Source organism: Coenobita brevimanus, chromosome 17 (assembly GCF_032717465.1).
Source record: "Coenobita brevimanus isolate Jiangsu-jjx chromosome 17, ASM3271746v2, whole genome shotgun sequence".
Lineage (NCBI taxonomy): Eukaryota > Metazoa > Arthropoda > Malacostraca > Decapoda > Coenobitidae > Coenobita > Coenobita brevimanus.
The window spans coordinates 31,990,814-32,009,693 of NC_136970.1; positions in this window are offsets into that span (position 1 = coordinate 31,990,814).

An 18,880-nucleotide genomic window follows, 5' to 3' on the forward strand; every position below is an offset into this window, starting at 1 on the left:
AAAAGGATGTAGAGCCGAAGTATTGTCTTGTCACAAAGTTAGGAATGTCTATATACTGATTTTTTTTTTTTTTTTTTATTCAGAATGATTGACGCAAAATTGTGACCTGTTGAATGCAGACATACAAACAGACAGACAGACAAACATACGGAGCTGACCAACATGCTTGTCGAAACTTTCGATTCCGGCAAGCAACAAACGGAACCAAATCCCCCAGAGCTTTCGTGCGCCGGTGATAGCGTTTTACATAAAAGTGAATGGGAAAAGCAAGGAAAATTACAAGTCATTGAATCCGGTGACATATTGTATTTAGTATAGCTCTCCTGGTGTGCTCCTGTCAATTTAATGACCTCAGGAGAAACTTTTCGAGCTGAAAGATTTAGGTACAGCCTTCATTAACTCTTCATCCGATGACTTGCTTTTAAATGTTGTTATTGCAGTCCTTAGACGATTATACTCATATTAGGGGACACATTTCGAACTGGAGGAGTTATATATACTGTACTGACACTGACCCCTCCAGTCCAAGAAATATCTCCGAAACTATATATAATTGACGGAAAATAGCAAGAATAGTATTGAAAACTACGTCATCGGAGGGAAAACATTATTTCAATACGAAATGTCTCCCTAAGGTTAAATAAAAGCGTTTGGTAGCAACAAGAATATCTTATAAATTATGCATTTTCTATGAAGTGGCTTGGGGTTTTAGTCTGTTTGTGTGCCTAGGGCCTATCAGCTCATATTCGCGAAGCTCATAGGTCCCTATCCCGGGTTACCCCTTTTTATTATCCTGTGAAAATCCCTAGTTCAGTCCTATAATTTGCACGCAAGGCACAAATAGATTAAGAAAGGTTTATGGAAGAATACAGATTAACTGAGTAGAATGGGGTACCGCATTTTCGTCGGCTAGTATATTTGTATAGGCCTACTTGTCCGTACCCTACGGTTTTATTCAGCGTAGGAGATTAAGAATAAAGTAAATACATCACCGTGTTGAAATTGTTAATTGCTTATACGCGATTACGTTCATGTAGTCTATTCCTGCGGATGCAGGAAGGGGATGCCTTCATGCAATACATCGATACAACAGACGGCTGCACTACCGTTTATACAAAACGTCCTTCAGACCCCTCCCCATCCCCCAAAAGGAAAATGGTTGATTGCAAGAGGGCAACTTCAACCTGCCGCCACAATAACAAAAGCAACAGCTTATTCTTACAGCTCTCAGACTATTTTATTCAGCTTGCCAAAGCCCTTCTAAAGAGAAATAGTTACTGAAGACTGCATTTAACACATCCACGTTGAAAAGACTCTCTCTAGCTGAATAAAACTGGCTGAAAATATCAAGAAATAAGTAAAAAGGTTGTAATCGTGCACACAGGGTTATTGAGGCTTCCTAATTACTTCTGAGTAGAGATTCATTATGCATGTAACACTTTAATATTCTGTTTTTTTTTTTTTTTTTTTACTATTTTTAACGACATAGATTACATTTGCAGTGAAAAATAGAATATTAAGCAAATCGCTTCAAAAGTCTCTCTTGAGGTGATTATAATCGTTTGCCGGTAGCAAGAATAAGGAATGTTGCATACGTGTGTGTGTGTGTGTGTGTGTGTGTGTGTGTGTGTGTGTGTGTGTGTGTGTGTGTGTGTGTGTGTGTGTGTGTGTGTGTGTGTCTTGCTTTGTGTATCTACCAGTATAACCTTTAGCAGTGCCTAGTTTCTGGTTGACGATAAATAAATTTACTTTCAGGTGTGACCAGTGAGGATCCAAGATGGCAGTGAACGTACTGGTACCTTTGCTTATACCGCTGGGAGAACAACTCACTAATGGTAAGTACAGAAACTGATTTTCCAGCCAGCTGTCGGTGGTGTCAATGCTTTGCACCATGTCTGCACCGATTCTTTGACTGAATGTGATTTACGGTTTAGGAATGATCCGCATAATACAATCATCCACCACCTCAAATTAGTATATGTGAGACAGGTGATAGTGGGGCAGCAGTCAGACACGCGACCAATTGATAACTGTGTGTGTGTGTGTGTGTGTGTGTGTGTGTGTGTGTGTGTGTGTGCTGAGAGAGAGAGAGAGAGAGAGAATGTGTGTGTGTGTGTGTGTGTGTGTGTGTGTGTGTGTGTGTGTGTGTGTGTGTGTAATTCACCGGGTCGGTCAGTATCACTTGATGGTCGTGATCGTCAGCTTTTACCCTCCCGGAAGGGAGCTGAGAGCTCATATAGTCCGATCTAAGGGCAAGGCTGTGACCTCCACACACTCACACATCCATCCCCTTGCTCAAGGGGGACAGTAACCACCCACTTCGTCAGTGAAACTTTTCGCAACGTGAGCGAGGCGCTAACCCCCGTGTACCTGATGGCAAGCGAGAACGTTACCACTGAGCCAGCGAGCGGTGTGTGTGTATGTGTGTGTGTGTGTGTGTGTGTGTGTGTGTGTGTGTGTGTGTGTGTGTGTGTGTGTGTGTGTGTGTGTGTATTACAAGGAGCTACAAGGACAGATAGTAGGCTTACCTCAAAAAGTCCTATGACCCATACAGAGGCGGTACCATGAATAGAGTACTTTTCTACTCTAATAGTAAAGAAAAGAATAATGAAGATGATGGAACTCTTCATTCATCTCTTGCATCTACAGAAATGGGACGGAAAAGGAAGATTAGCTAACTTCGAGGAAAAAGACCGGGCTAGGAAATTTTATAGGAAAGGAGAAAACATTCAGTCAGTCACTGAGTTAGCTTTGACAAAACTGTCTTACCTTGCCTTGATTTATTCTAATGAGTAACTGTCAACCACCTGTGCAGGTAACCGATTCCACGTACCAGAGGTCTTATTTGTGAAGAAATTGCCTAATGTATCGTGGTGGTAGTGTGTCAAGTCAAACTTCCATCCATAGTCCTTCGTTGGGTTAATATTTAAATATGTAGTAGGGGTAGGCAGCCCCGCCCAGGGAAGTACTACCGCCAAGGTAACGGGAGATTCAAGGAATAGCCTGGATTCCACTTTCTCTCCTAGGCCTTGCTTGGTAGCTGGTTACACATCTTTCTGCCTCAGACAACAGAAGGCATCAGGCTGCCCTCTTTACACAACACACACGTCCACATTATATCACATTGCCTTAAGCCAACTATCCTCTCTCCATAAAACACTGATCTTGTCATTACATATCATAAACATTCCACAACACATCCCTGCTCTCCCCCCCCTCATAAAAAGAACCATGGCTGCTGCTATACTGAGTAGTGCAATGGTTTCTGGGATGACCACCACTGGCAGGGCTGGGTCGTCTGCACACGGGCCTCCTGGTCGTCATCAAGCAACTGTGCCACCTCTGGTGTTGCGTCGCTCAAAATCTGCTCGTCAATGCAGTGAAATTTTCTTTTGCAATATTAGGGGACTTCACTCCAACATCAACTCTGTTCAAAATTTCCTCCAGTTTGAATCCACTGGTCTGCTATTTTTGACAGAGACACAAGTAAGCTCCACCTCTGATTTAGCTAGATTCAGTTTTCCTGGTTATATCTTGATTCAAAATTTCAGACCCCAAGGAGGCGTATGTTGCCTTGCTAAATCAGAAATTGCGCTGGAGGAGATAATTAAATTTAATTGTCCTTATTTCGATTATTCCATATACAAATTAAATTCTTTTGGTAAAATTAAGTATTTCTGTTGTGTTTATCGTTCCCCTAATGCCCCTCCAGAGCCGAATTTATTTGACTCTCTGTCTTCACAACTAAGTGTCCTCAACATTGATACCGCATCAGAAATTACTACTCTTGGTGATTTTAATGTCCATAATGCTGAATGGCTCACTTATTCAGCCAGAACTGATGACTCTGGTCTTGAATGTGAGCTATTTGCAGACTCATTTAATTTCACCCAGTTAGTCAGTCAATCCACCCGTGTACCAGACAACCCCGATCATAATCACAACCTAATGGACTTGTTTTTAATAACCAATTCAGATAATTATAATGTTGAAGAGAAGTCCCCCCTCGGATCCTCGGATCATTGCCTGATTCAAGCCACCAGTTTCACACCTACCACACCCTCCTGCTCTGAACCTGTTGTGGTGACTAAATGGCACTATGACAGGGCAGGCTGGGAGGGACTCCAGAATTTTTTCGTGGATGTCCCTTGGGCCTCCTTTTTCTCCCATGATGCAAATTCCACATTGGGCCACATACAGGATTTCATTAAAGTCGGCATGGAAACATTCATTCCCCATCATAGTTACAGAAAAAAATGTAATTCTTCTAAATGGTTTGACCACAATTATGCTAGAGTAACAGAACATAAAACAATGGCCTATAACACTTATACAAGGACCAAAACCAAAGAAGCCTTTAACTACTATAAAAATATCACAAACCATGCCAAAACTATTATCAATCTTTCTAAATCAAACTTTCTACATAGACAAGCTAACAAACTACTAAACAACCCAAATGATAACAAAATATTCTGGTCAACCCTTAATTTGTTCAACAAGAACTTCACTACCACCTCTTCCATTCCACCGTTACAGTCCCCCAGTGGATAGTAAGTGACCCTAGTGGAAAAGCCAACCTTCTTATTGACATTTTTCAACAAACTCAACCCTAAATACAGAAAAAACACAATATTCCTGTACTTGATTTTGATTCCCCTCAAGTACCTCCTTTCATGATTCACACCAGATACAAACTGTATTACAGAATCTCTCAGTAGACAAAGCTACTGGTCCAGATGAAATTCCTCCAATAGTACTTAAAAATTGCTCCTCAGTGTTGGCTCCTATATTGGCAAAATTTTTCCGCTTATACATCCGTACCTAAGTTTTGCAGCCTCTCGGAAAGAAGCAAATATCCATTCTGATCCATCAAACTATAGACCAATTGCAATAACTTCCGTTCTCGGTAAAGTTTTTGAGACACTAATTAACAAACACATAGTCAAGCATCTGGAAATCAATAAATTAATCAATGATCGGCAGTATGGATTTAAACAAGAACGTTCGCCTATAGACATTCTTTACCTTCTTACCCATCAGATTATCAAAACAATAGACCAACATGGTGATACACACACAATAGCACTTGATATTTCAAAAGCATTTGACAGAGTATGGCACCGAGCCTTATTGTCAAAGTTGTCACTCTATGGCCTTGCATCACTGGTTCCTCTAATTTCTTCTTACCTTCATAATAGAAAAATATGGGTCATGGCAGATGGAATTTATTCTCAGTTTCATTCCATAAATGCTGGCGTACCCCAGGGATCAGTTTTGGCCCCAAGCCTCTTTCTCATTCATATAAATGACCTATCTGTCACTCACAACCCAATACACTCTTATGTTGATGACTCGACCCTTCATAGTTCTTTCACATTTAGTACCTCCTTTACACAATTTGATATATTAAATTTCCAAATAAACACAGCAATTTCTCTGAGCCAGGACCTTTCTAAAATTAATGAATGGGGACAAACAAATCTGGTCTCATTTAATGCACAGAAAACTAAATACATTACTTTCTCCAACAGAAAGAATCCCTCAGACTCTCACATAATTTTAAATGATGTCAGTAATCCAATATCCACTACAATTGATATCCTAGGTGTTACTCTAAACCCCAACCTAAGCTGGACAGCTTATGTTAAATCCCTTGCTAAAAATGCTTCTAAAAAATTGGGACTTATGTACAGAGTTCGTGAGTTCTTCACTGACGAGCAGGTGGCCACAATATACAAAAGTCATATGCGTTCTCAGATCGAATACTGTTCACCACTGTGGGGTGGATGTGGAGCAAATGCACTGAGGTAGTTGGACAAAATTCAAAATAAAACCACTAGATTAATCAATAATCCTGCCATTACGCAGGACCTTCCTCCATTATCAGTACGTAGAGGATGTTGCTTCTTTATCATTATTTTATCGATATTTTTACCGTAAGTGCTCGACGAACTGGCTTTAATTGTGCCTCCTCTTCACATTTTCTCCCGAAATACTCAGGCAGCTGGGAGCTCCCATGAACTCACACTCACTCCCCCGCAGCGCAGAATCTCGGCTTATCAAAACTCATCCCCAGAACTACTACTCTCTGGAATTCACTTCCTGGGAGTTACTTCCCACAAACAGTTAATCCACTTCAATTTAAATCCAGTTGTTATAAATACTTTATGAATGGAGGATGCCTTTAGGCACATGGACTTATTTTTTTCCCTTTGTTTTTCCTTCCTCCATTCATTATCTATAAAAAAATAAAATGTGCTGGTAGTCAGTATTTTCAAATCGACAAATTCTTCTGAAAATCCCAATTAGTTGTCCACACAAATGCCTAGTCTCTAACAATAAGAAGCTCAGTGTTTGCAGCCTTCTCTTGTATCCCATGTGCCTGATGGATGGGCCCAGTTTAGTAGCCTATCCCTGAATACTCTCAGACCTTTCAATATCCTTTTTCAGGGTCTGCGTCCAAAACTACACTGATAATTCCAGATGCGGCAGTACAAGAGAACTGTACAGAGAGAGTACTGTTTCCTTGTTTCTGAACCTAAACTGCTTCTAAACCTAAAACCCTCTATGTTCTCTTCTCTATGTCAGTGATCTGTCTGGGGACCTTGGGGTCACTGCTGATTAGTACACCTAAGTCTTTCTCAAAGACAGTGTCACTGATCTCAGTTCCTAATGAAGAGTAATTGGTTTTTGGATTTGCAACATCTTGCACTGTTCAAAGAACTTCCGTGTTCTAACCAACTCCTTACGTATTTCTTCTGCTTTCTTGAATGATGAGGCATGGCCTTTTAGCTTTGTTACATCGCCAAGTACTGTAATCCGACTAATGATGCCTGCATCTATATCATTGTTGTAAATGATGAATAATATTGGTTTTAGAAATGAACCCTGGGAACTCCACTTTTAACTTATATCAAGTCAGAAGTTGCTCTTCTAATTACCACTCTTTGGCTGGTCATTGAACCAATTTTCAGTCCATATAGCTAGTTTTCCTCAAATTCTCAGTGTAACAGTTTTTGTCATCAGTCTTCTGTGAAGTACTTTATCAAATGCCTTCCTACCTATCTTCCTACAGCCAGACCCCACAATCCCGTAAGGGGTGACCAAGTTAACTTTTTTTCCTTTTTTTGGGGGGAGGGAGGGAGGGAGGGGAACTCAACCTTCGCCACCCCTCATCTTGACATAGGCCTATAGGGAACACATATGGGCTGGTCATATAGTTGCCAACCAGCGTTGTAAATGGTTTCCAGGTGTATACTGTAGGAAACCACTAGGCTTGACACTCAATGTAAAACCGCCTGAAAAGGAGAATAATAAACAATGACAGGGAAGATGGGAGAAATAGCATGAGAGGTGGGCAGACACTAAAAAAGAGTGATAAAGGTGACGTAAGACCTAGACAGCACTACACTAAGTGAGTGGATGATGGTCGCCACCACCTACAACGAAACGCATTCCAGAAGTCTTAATAAACAGTATAAAAAATGTTTATCTGGTCATATTCAGAAGGCAAGCAGTGGAAGAATGTAATCAAACAGGTGAAACATAAATAATGCCTCCTAAAACTATGTTGTGAGTCATACAGTTCATTATTTGATTCTAGGGCTAGGCGATCTGCAATCCTGTCTGCAACTGTGCCCTTCAATATCTTTCCTACTGCAAATGTGAGGGAAATTGGACAGTAATTTCCTGGACAATGGCGAGCTCCAATTTTAGAAATAGGAGTCACATTTGCCTCCTTCCGATGTGATGAAACATCTCAAGTAACCAAAGATTTTTCAGAGAAAGTTTCCAGTTGAGGGGCCACCTAGTCACTTCCTTCTTACAAGACTTACAGAAGAAACTCATTGGGACCAAGGGATTTGTTGGCTTTTAATTTGCCTAGCCTTTCAGACACTTATGCTTCGGTACACCAGACATTTTCTAAAGCCACACCATCAAGAATAATACCTTGCTTAGGCATGTCACTTACTGTCTCTTAAATGAACACTGATGAGAAGTTGGAATTAGGAATGCGTTATATCTCATGGTCAGAGCTTCGTAAAATTCTGCATTACAAAAGGCCAAAACTTTTTTCCAATTGTTTTTCTGCTGTTTCCATAACTGAAGAATTTCTTGGAAGCCCTCTTACATGAGGTTGCTATCCAGAGTTCCTGCTTGTGTTTATCCCTGTCTACAAGTTACTTTGCCCTCCTCTGCAGGTTTATATATATGTCGTTTTGGACTACTGGACTACCATTGTCTTTGAATTTGTGGTACAGCACCTTTCTCTTCCAAACTGTTGCTGGTATTGAGTCAAATAGACGAAGTCGATGGTCATTATTATTGGTCGAAATGTATATGTGTGTGTCTGTCGAGAACTCAGATATCCTCATTATACAATCTAGCATCATCATCAGTTACCTGCTGTGGTGGACGGTACACAACTATGAATCTGTATGTACAGTTGCGCACATATCAAACAGAAACACCCCGTCCACCTGCGAGGTGCTGTAATGCTCTCCGCATCTGGTAACACTAATGTAATGGGTCTGGAACTTCACCAGGTTTCGTTCGGTCACTAGGACGAACCGAACGCGGTGATCACTGCCATTGTGCGCAGTTATTGGTGGTATATAAACAATTTCCCTTCTGACAATATACTGAAAATAACTTTTTGTGTATATGGAAATAGAATAATTGCACACCATACATAATCGTATTTTATTCACGTGAAACACACAGGTTTCGCAAGTGTGACTTTCGACAAACATCACGAACCATACATTTACCGACACCCAGGATATTAGCCATTATAACATTATCTGTTTTCCCGCACCTGTCATAATAATCACTAAATTACCGTGGCCCCCCTCCTCCCTGACTGTGAACCGGACTCTGAAACCTCTTAAATCACGCAATATCATAAGAGGTGACACCACAGGAGGAGGCAGGGTGGGACGCCTGGGAGACAGGGGGAGGGAGGAGGGTGAGAAGGAGGCAATAGTGGTCTGGCTGGTGCGAGGGAGGGAGGCTCTACAGGAGACGAATGATGGGGTAGGGGAGAGTGGACTGTGGTAGGAAGCTAGGATGGGGTGGATAAATAATATGCTGATGACATGGTGGCAAATCAGCTATAGTTTAACGGTGATTATGGGATTTGACAGGAAGGCCATTAAACGTTATGGAAATTTCGGCAGGTTACGCTTCTTCTTTTTTTTTTTTTTAATGTGTCCAACTCTGGGCATAGGCTTCACAGCCTGCTCTCAAGGCCCAGTGGCATCTTCCAGCAGGTTGTGTTACATCATCTATAGGACGACCTATTCCCCGCGGGGTGGCAAATTACACAAACCCTGCATTTTTAGTGTATGGTGAAGACTGTCATCACATGGTGATATACGGAGTGCCTCTAGAATGTCACATAGTGTGTCATGGCGACTGGGAGCTATTTTGTTGCGTCATAGATGACAACTGTGATATTGATTGCAGAGGAGGGGAAGAGATGAAATTTCTCTTGCCACAATAAATAATAGTTAAGAGTACTGATTCGTGCCTATGGGTCTCGTTAATATTTCTATGGCACCGATGAAAACGAAAACGTGATTTATCAGGGGGAAAAGGACTATGTCCCAGAACATAGATGGCGATACTGGGGCGGGCTAATAGGTGGGTGGAGGAATGCCTTATCAGCTGTATTACATGACTTTTATGTTGGATTACCGTTAACCCTGGGCTGATAGAGTAAATCGTGGTATGAAAGACAATAACTTTTTGCAGTCTGATTCACAACCCCAGTATCCAGTTCACTGTCCATCCCTCCCTCTTCCCGACAACTGTGTGCACTCAGACGTGGGTACGGAGAGGGGAGATGGCCGTAATGACTGCTACACCATGAACAGCGGATCACATGTTTATACATCAACGACATTGGTTCACCTGTTGTCTTTAACCTGCCACGTCTTGGCAGGTTTTTCACCACTGACTCCCCCAATCCCGACAGATTTTCGAAAAAAAATTTCTGGTTAAAACCTTCGCTTTTTATGAGAAACATCGAAAATTCAGAGAGAAAAGTGCTCAGTTGAGTTTAGTAATGCGGTAGAAGTAAGAGTACCTTTACCTTGTTACCGTGTTCTCTCAGGCTAGGCTCGAGAGAAAACGTTTTCTATGGGAGGGGTAACTATTCCAAACCATTCATAACTGGTTAGATATTTATTTATTTGGTACGAATTTATATGTAGTACAAGAGTATACTGGTTTTCAGACAATAATATAGGTGATATATGCGTTGTTCACTCACCAAAAACATCAACACATGGCACCTTCTTTTACGACATTACTGCCTCATCATTTCTGCTTGTTTCTTCCTCTGGCTTCTTTCTTCCTTTGTCCTCTACCCCGGGAATCACTTTTGCCTTGAATTTCGTCATTGGAGAGACCGTGGTGTGACATGTCTTTACTGGCCAGGTCACTGTTAACAGGTGAGTTGCCGAGAAAATGGAGTGCGAGGGGGGGAAGGGGAGATCAGGTGGGGCCAAGCATTATCCCCGCCTGGTATTGGGTAGAGGAAGGTCTCCCACATAAGCCTACCAAAAATCACCCGTGAACCTTGAAAAATGTGCAAATGATGGACCTCGCATTTGCCTAACACATGGATACGTCTTCGGATGTCACCATGACAAAACGTGGTGATGTATCCATACGTCGTCGGAACGCGGCAGATTAATGGATTGCAATATTCACCGTTACTCAACCAGGCCAAAGCTCCATGTTTGGATGCCGCTTAGATGTGTGGCTCAGTAGTTGCTCTACATGAACAGGGCAGTGGTCCACTTATTTATCTTTATCCTGTCAATTTCATACAATGTGAACGCTACTCTGTTATTTCGTATAACAAAACACACTGCAGATAAAGTGTGTTTGCATTAAATACAAGCGATTTCTGTAATTAATGGCATCGATGATTTAACATGCATGTGCTCAGACTGGATAACTGTAGACATTACAACCTTGTTCCACCATTACTGGCTCAAGGATTTGTGAAGGAATGCTTGGGGCATACGACAGTTGCTCAGTGTAAACCTAAATATTACTAATAACCACTGGCAACAACCAAACACGACACACAGAAAACGGTAACACTAACCTGGGTTAAGTAAATCCACCTTTATTTTACATCGGTGCCATACAAATATTAATGAGAACCATAGGGACCATCATTACTGTCAGACTGTTTATATTTATTGGTGATAAAGGAAAAATCTACATAGGCCTATCTCTACTATGTTTGCGATATCAGTCGTCATCCATGATAAATACTACGTAATAGGCCACAAGAGTAATTCCATATCACTGAGACAAGAGCTGGAACATCTGTCAGACTGTAGAGAGGTGTCATATATTCCCACATCAAAAAATAGTCACTGTACTCATAATACAGGGGTACTGAGCCACCCAGTGGAAAGTGTGTCATGAATTGTTACAAACCATGATGGTCAATTACAACACGTGGCCAAGTCAACGTAACGTTTCATGGTCTGACTGTAAAACTCCATATTCTCCAAGAAACAATGATCTGGCCTAGACGTCGCCTTGTAATCTATCCCTCCCATTGCAGCTCCTGTCCCCTACCAAGTCTACCGTCCTTTACCCCATTACCCCTCTCCTCCTGCCCCCAGTTCAACCACTATTGCCCCCTTCCTCACCCACCTCCCTTCTCCTGTCTTCCAAGTCCCCCACCCCCACCCTGCCACCTCCTGTGGAGCCACCTCCAGTATGTAGTGAACATGCTTCTATTTCAGAGGTAATTCTCTGTTCATTGACTGTTGTGGGGAAGCTGATGACTATGACTTATATGATGAATTATTGTTAACTCTTGCATGGTTCATGACTCGAAACTAAACCACTCATGAAATCTGTGTCTTGCATAATAGCTGCCATTATGTACTGTACAGTAGAGGGTGTAGCCTATTGTATGACATAATTTTAAAAGCTCACCATAATCATGACATGCCATTATCAGTATATTTCTGACGGAACATTGCTTATATATATTATATTACCACCGATAACTGTGCACAGCAGCAATGATAACCGCGTAGCCTACGGTTCGTCCTAGCGACCGAACGAAACCTGGTGAAGTTCCATACCTGTCAGTGTTACCAGATGTGGAGAGCATTACACCACCTAGCTCGTGAACGGGGTGTTTTTGTTTGATATGTCTGCAACTGTATCTGTTCCCATAGTGAGGTTCATGCCTAGTACCTTCTGCAGTGAACTAACTTTGCAGGCCACGGGATCCAGGTTGTCCTGCACTTACAGAGCTACTCCTCCCTCCCGATCGAATCGATCCCAATGAAATAATTTAAAAGTAGGGGTTTGGAAACCTGAAATAAAGTCCCTCCCACCATCATGAATCCATGACTTCGTAATTGTTGTTATATCCAACTTCTTATTCCTGTTAAAGTTTTATAACTGTTAAACTTATTTATATTTGATCTAGCATTAATAAATTCTATTTGTAGGAAGTCGGTCAATACTGACCGAACCCTTACCCTAACATGTTTCCCAAATGCTTGGGATCTACAGATATAGGACGACGACAACAGTTTATGTTGCCAGTGCTGCTGCTTGAAGTGTCTATAAGGCATCTGTGGTAGGTCCTCTCGCCACCTGATAGGATGATCCCCATGTTTTGTGTTTTTTCTTCTGTGATGCCACTTCCATGTCTTCAGATGGATGATCCTTACCTCTGACAGGGGTTGACCTTACGACACATGCTTTGCCGTGACCTCCAGTAATGCCTTTCCATTATTGTTTTTTTTTTTTTTTAATAACAGAACGGAGGAAGGAAAAACAAATGAATAAAAAAAAGATCCATACACCAGATTGCTGGCGTCCTCTATTCATAAATTATCAGTAACAGTTGGACTTGAACAGCTGTGAAGTTGAAGTTTGGGGGGAAACAACTCCTGGGAAGCGAGTTCCAGAGAGATGCAATTCGGAAAATAAAAGAATTCTGATAGGCAGAAGTTCTGCATTATGGCTGAGTGACATTCCAGTCATGAGCGCTACCAGATGCCCGTGTTGCACGAGGGAAGGCATGGAGAGGTGGCACAATGGACACAATTTCGTCTGAGCATTTGCCATAAAAATATCCGTAAAATAATGCAAGTGAGGCAACATTCCTTCTTACTTGTAGGGGAGGTAGTTTATTTATAATAGCAAGGTTATTAGTAATTCCAACAGCCCATAGAACACATCATTTGGGACCACAAACTGCACAATAGTAGGGATACACATGTCCTCAAGCCTTCTTTTGAATCCGTATGACATTAGACAGTGCATGATTTCTGGCACTAAATTTATACATAGAAACCTATTAATGCAGCCATATCAGTCGTAAATTTTTGGTTATCCACCATGTGCATTGCCTGAAGAATGATGACCTCAGTGATGCCTGAACTACCGTTCTTCTATCTATCTATTGCCAGACGCCATAATCCCGTAAGGGTTGGCCATTTGACTTTGAGTTAATTGTTATACAGGGAGGGGCACTAACTCTCCACCAACAAACTTGTTGACACGTAGGGAGCACGTATGGTTTGGTTATATGGTTACCACCCAGCGTTGTAAATGTTTTCTTGGCTTACAGGAAACCATTTGGCTTGTCACTCAATGTAAAACCACCTGTAAAGGAAAGAAAAACAATAAGAAGTGACAGGAAAGATGGAAGAAATAGGAAGAGAGGAGGGCAGGCACAGAAAATGAATGATAAAGGCTAAGGAAGAAGTAGGCAGCACTACATCAAGTGAGTGGATGATGGTCGCCACCACCTACCACACTCGTTCTTAATGAAAGGAATATTTCTTGTTACCTGAGCGACTATGGCAGTTCTGATTTTTTACTCTTATCTGTCATACCTCATTCTTTATCTTTTTAACCTTCCATTCTTGAAGATATGTGAAGAATTTTATTGTTCCTCGAACAGCATCAAGGTACCTCTGTTGACCCCTTACTTGGGAGTCAGCCGCCAGTACGGCCTCCTCCTCCTCCTCCTCCTCCTCCTCAGGACAAAGAACAGCAAACGTGTTGAATGGTGTGACAGGTTCAGACTGCACAGGTTTTGGGGCTACCCAGGCCAGCCTTCCACAGCGAAACCATGATAAGCCCATTAGGGCGTACTCTCTAATTTAAACCGACATGACTGGCTGGTAAGTTTTGAGAGAGAGAGGGGGGGGGGGACAGGAGATAGAGTATGGGTCATCAGTTCCTATAACCATCCTTCTCCATAACCCTACTCTGCTTGTTCCACTAAAAACTGGATTGATATCACTGTCCATGAACGTACTGTTCATGATGCTTGAAAACATACTAATCCATCTTCACTAGATTTTTAGGTCGTTCAGCATTACATTGGTAGGTGTGGGAACACATCATCCACTCAATGTTTTCCTTTTTGATGACTACACCAAGTGACAAAATTTGGGAGGCTTTATTTCATGATATCGTTAACGTAATATGGTCCAATATATTTAGTATCCTGGAACAACTAACAATCCTACGACGTTTTTGCCAAGGAAAAAAAAAACGCAGAAATATTCTCTCTCCTCTCCATGATCATCATGCATAAACACATCAGGATGATGACATGAAATAGATCTGTAAGATTGTTAATGAATTCGGTTCAGGATTATTCTCGAGTGTAAGGTATATAGTTCTTGTCTTGAGGCTGGAGCAGTACGCTATCCAAGGTTTCCTTTGCTGGTGTGACCATAAATTGCTGTATGGAAAATAAAATGAAATGCTCTGAGATGTGATGGTTCAGTCTCGCGGAGCGAATGAAGAGTGAAACTCTGAAGATGGTAGGGAGGAGGAGAAAACGAGGCAAAATGTGAGAGACTGGTTGTGAGGGCTATGACAGCGAGATGGTTGAGAAAAGACTGAGACCGAAAACAACGTGTACTGTGGCTGAAAAGGAGAGTTTATGATAGCTAGATAATTGGGACTTTGAGACGAGAAAGAGAATGTTACACTAGGATGTTTTGTTAGAAATATAAAGGAAACACTCTGATATGGTTTGGCCCTGTTAAGCGAATGAAGACTGGGAGAGACTAATCCACGGATATTTCCGTCTGTTGCAGCTTATCTCAAGTACAGTAGCTCAAAGACAAGATAAGACAATACAAAGGCTTTGCATCCTTTCCATGGTATTTCTTCCTGGCTAGCATCATTCCAGCGCTAATCCTTTGTTGCAATTCAGCATTTAAGATAGACAGGCGGCAATATTAGACCAAGCTAAAGTGGATAGATTATGGAAGAGTGCGCAAAAGTGAAGTGCTTGATATCAGGAGAGAGAGACCGAGAACTAGGCGAAGAGATGAAGTGAGAGAGTTGATGAGGGAAAGTGAAGATTAAGAGAGTGCATGAGCGCGAAGTGGTTGCGAGGAGAAAGAGAAGAAGGTAGAGTGGTAAGCTTCTGAAGTATATAAAGTAAGGTGGTGGAGTGTCATGAGCGGATAAAATGATCATTGCTGAGCAGGGACAAAAATGCCAGGAGGTCCTCTAGTTGAGGCCACCCCTCACAAGCAACGGAATCAGACAGTAGAAAGGAACTCGCATTTCAAGTGGCATAAGGAGGTTTTGTAGGATCTCTTCCTAGCGAGTTGTTATACATTATTCATGTACACCCGTACATTCTCGTAGTATGTCATTTGTACTGGTCTAGCATCGAAATCATTTGCATCAACAGCATACAATAGGATCCTGGGATGTGATGTGCAGAGAAATCGCTAAGCAAGAGACGTTAGGAAATTTCCAAAGCCATTTAGAACATACCAAAGAAACTGGCAGTGTAAACTTGGCTGGTTAACTACCATTCATATTCACAGCATACCTATTACTTTAGCCCTTTTGGAACAGTGACATCTTCCGTGTTTTACTGCGCTTTTGATATCGTCAGTCCGCGGACGTAAATTAAAAATCAGTTCTTGCATCCCCCAGCTGATTTTATAAAATTTTGAGAATGATGTATCGTACTGCGCACGTGAATGAAGTATGTATCTAAGACTTCCATTGTAAGATTTCTCTCCAAAGCTGAATAAAACCCATGTAGCCATAGCTGTAGTAGACCTATATATACTGCATCATACTGGTGATGTAGTTCACCTGGTAGAGACCCATGCGTAGTCACTGGGTCAGAGCCTCTTCCTGAACCCCACCACTACAACAGGTACTTCCAGTGATGAATAAAATCGTCTGGTGATAGCAGTAAAAACTATGTTGTTATCGTAATGAAGGACTTAAATGAAAAAAAAGAATGTGTTCACGGCCTGTCTAGGATTCCTACTTCAAACATAAGCAATTGTACGCCTTCCAACCCTCCACCTGACCAAGTACATTTTTTTTTTTTTTACGTGTCCGACTCTGGGTAAAGGCTTCTGGGCCTATTTCTTGGGGGCTGTGACCTATCCCAAGGCCCAGTAGTCCTCTTACACCTTGCCCACCTAACCAAGGGCATAACAGCCATCACTCTCCCCCATTACACTTCTTTTTAAGGTGGGCGACAGGAGAATGCCTTAAGGACGCATAACCCATGCCCTTAGATTCCTTGCACAAGTTACATGGATATCTCCGGAATTGTGATGTTTACTTTTTCATTATTTAAAATAAACTACTTAAGACACATCATTATATCTCTCAAAAGGCACCTCTTCGCTAAAAAACATATAACTATGTGAAATTTCATGAATCTGTGGTGAATACTTTCTGAGTTCTGACCCGGAAACGAAATATCTATGCCCGCTCAGCTACCCGGCCCCCCAACTCTATGGATAGACGCCTATTGACCCCAAGAATAACACCCTTCTTTGGCTTTGTCATGTGGAGGGTAAAAATTCCTTGGCATGGAAATCATTAATGCTATTCATATTCTACATTTCTTAAACACAAACATTTCTGCGTTCCATCACAAATCAGTCAGTCAATCAAGAAGGGGTAAACGCCCTGGGGCACGTAGCCTCACTCACCCTCCGACTCCACCCATGCTGGTCCCTTTGTGCAACCCTCCAGGCAGCGATTCTTCCCTCTCTAAGCATCTCCCGAAAGGAGTGATCGACCTGCTCCAGCCATGAGTTATGTGGCCTTCCCCTTGGCCTCCTCCATCCTGGGTTAACTCGTTCAGAGATCACCCTGTAAGTAAGATCAGGCTCAGGAAATTGGGCCGCATGCTTATATTGCTGGAGTTGGCGTTGATGTATTATGTGGGTCTATCTATCTATCTATCTATAGCCCGACGCCCTAATCCCGCGAAGGGTGGCCGCAGACAAAACGCCTCCAAGTCACTCTGTCACCCACCATTTGACTACCCTCCCCCCAACTCACCTCCCCCTCCCTCATATATCTCTCAACTCCATCCCTCCACCTCATCCTCGGTCTACCCCTCCCTCTCCCTCCCTCCACCTCACCTACATACACCCTCTTAGTCAGTCTTTCATTCTCCATTCTCTCCACATGTCCAAACCACCTCAGTGTATTTTTCCTAATCTTCTCAACCACATCCACATCTACCCCACAACGTTCCTTCACTTCTTCATTCGTCAACCTGTCCCTCCACGTCACTCCACATGCTCCTCTCAAGTAACTCATTTCCATTGCTCTCACTCTTGACTTGTTCCCCTCTTGCAAGGTCCACGCCTCGCTTCCATACGTCAGGGTAGGGATCACAATACCATCATGCAGTGACTTCTTAACTTCCATACTCACCTCTCTATTTCTCATCACTGCTTTCAGTGTACCAACAACCTTCCTTCCCTGCTGTACCCTTTCGCGTACTTCATCCCCCAAAGTTCCATCCTTACTCATGACACTACCCAAGTACTTGAATGCACTCACATTCTCCATATCCTCACCATCCAACCTCACTGCACACTCTGTGACTTCATTACTCTCAAACACCATAACTTTACTTTTGTTTACATTAACTTTCAGCTTCCTCCTCCTACACACTGTCCCAAATTCATTCACCAAACCTTGCAACTCCCATTCATCTTCACTCAACAATACTGTATCATCAGCAAACAGCAACACCGGAAGCTTCCAAATCTCACCCTCATTCATTAGGGCCAGCCCCACATCCACTGCCCTACCTTGCACCTCCTTTACAACCCCATCCATATATATATTAAACAGCCATGGAGACATCACACACCCCTGTTTCAGTCCCACACTGAGATCAAAGAACTCACTCAGCTCACCATCCACTCGCACCGTAGCCCTAGCTCCCTCGTACATATTCTTCTCAGCACTCAACAATTTCCCCTCCACTCCATATATTCTTAATACCTTCCACATACCTTGCCTATCTATTCTGTCATAAGCTTTCTCCACGTCCATGAAGGCAGCATACACTTTCCTTCCCTTCTCTAGATACTTCTCCACTAAACATCTTAGAACAAATATCTGATCTACACACCCTTTTCCCTTCCCAAATCCCCCTTGTTCTTCTCCAACTAGCTCCTCTGTCATATGCCTAACCCTATCAATGAGTATTCTACCATATATTTTACCGGTCACACTAAGAAGGCAAATACCCCTATGGTTACCACATATTTCTCTCTCCCCTTTTCCTTTGTACAGAGGAACAATTATACCTGATTTCCAGTCCTCTGGAACCCTTCCCTCTTCCCAAGCCAATCTACACAACTTCCATATCCACTCCACAACAATCTCACCCTCATACCTAAGCATTTCACCACACACTCCATCAATTCCTGGGGCCTTTCCCAGCTTAATCTTCTTCATCGCTTCCACTACTTCCGCCCTACTGATCTCTTCCTCCCTCCTCTCATCTCTTCTTCTCCCAGCCATTCCCCAACCACTTATACTCACACTGCTCTCACTC